Source organism: Pteropus vampyrus, unplaced genomic scaffold (assembly GCF_000151845.1).
Source record: "Pteropus vampyrus isolate Shadow unplaced genomic scaffold, Pvam_2.0 Scaffold730, whole genome shotgun sequence".
NCBI classification, from domain to species: domain Eukaryota; kingdom Metazoa; phylum Chordata; class Mammalia; order Chiroptera; family Pteropodidae; genus Pteropus; species Pteropus vampyrus.
Window position 1 is genome coordinate 24,777 of NW_011889511.1, and position 1,029 is coordinate 25,805.

Sequence of the window (1,029 nt, forward strand, 5' to 3'; positions counted from 1 at the left end):
TAAGGTGGAAAAAGCCTAATTGTCTTTGATTAAAACTTTATGTGGATGGGCCTTGTTTGATGGGAAGTAATGTAAAGCAATTAAAAAAAAAAAGCATCAACATGGAGTCAGGAAGTACGATTTTCACTCTCAAATGACTTGTCATCTCAGTATCCTCATATGTAAATTAAAGAGCTGAATTTTGTAAATTAAAGAGCTGAATTTTAGAATCTAAACACCAAAAAAAAAAAAAAAAGAACGGAGAAATTACTTATCAGACCTCTTGTTACCTATTCCATGCTTTGTGGAGGGAAGATGAAAATACCTTAGAGATTAGAAAAAGAAATTTGCTCAAACTATTTCAAGTGAAAAGAAGTTTATATTTAGGACATTGCTTTCGGTGACTGATGAAAAAAACAGAGTCGGGAAGAGAAGAAATCAGAGTGTTCTCAGAACTTCAATTGTAGGTGTTTCTGTGACATGTGTCCACCTTTGGTTTCTCCTCAGATCGTATAAATCTTTCACCTTTTATGCTTTGAAAATATTGCATCTCATACCTTGGCTTTCAGGAGCCCTCTCATTACCTACTTTTTATTTTTTGAGAGCACTTATCACTTGCCAATATATTATATAATTTATATACTTTTTTTTGTCTGCCTCTTTTTATAGACTGTAAGCTATGGCTCACTGATGTATTATTTATCTAGAACAAACCAATGTGGGAGCCTAGTAAATATTTGTTGAATAAACGAATAAATGAAATATCTTTCTATATTCAAATTTAACCTTTTTTTTAACACTAACACATTAAAGTGTCAAATTTGGCAAAGGAATATACTTGTTGCTGATATTAGCCCTTGGCCCTTGATGATAACTATAATTCGTGCTTTGACCTAACAAAGAGCAGAGTATTTAAAATAAATATTAAATTCTTGTTAATTTTCCACATGCAGAATTTAACTGTAATATACACAAATTCAAATAGAAAATAAAGCCATTGTTCGCTATCCACTCTTTTTCTCATTCTTCATTCCTTTTTCTATTTCTTGG

The 1,029-nt window shown here is 31.3% G+C and overlaps 1 pseudogene; it reads left to right on the plus strand.

The window, feature by feature from the left end:
• Nucleotides 1-648, plus strand: part of LOC105309358 — an 8,595-nt pseudogene extending 7,947 nt beyond the window's left edge.
• The last annotated feature ends 381 nt before the right edge of the window (nt 649-1,029 follow it).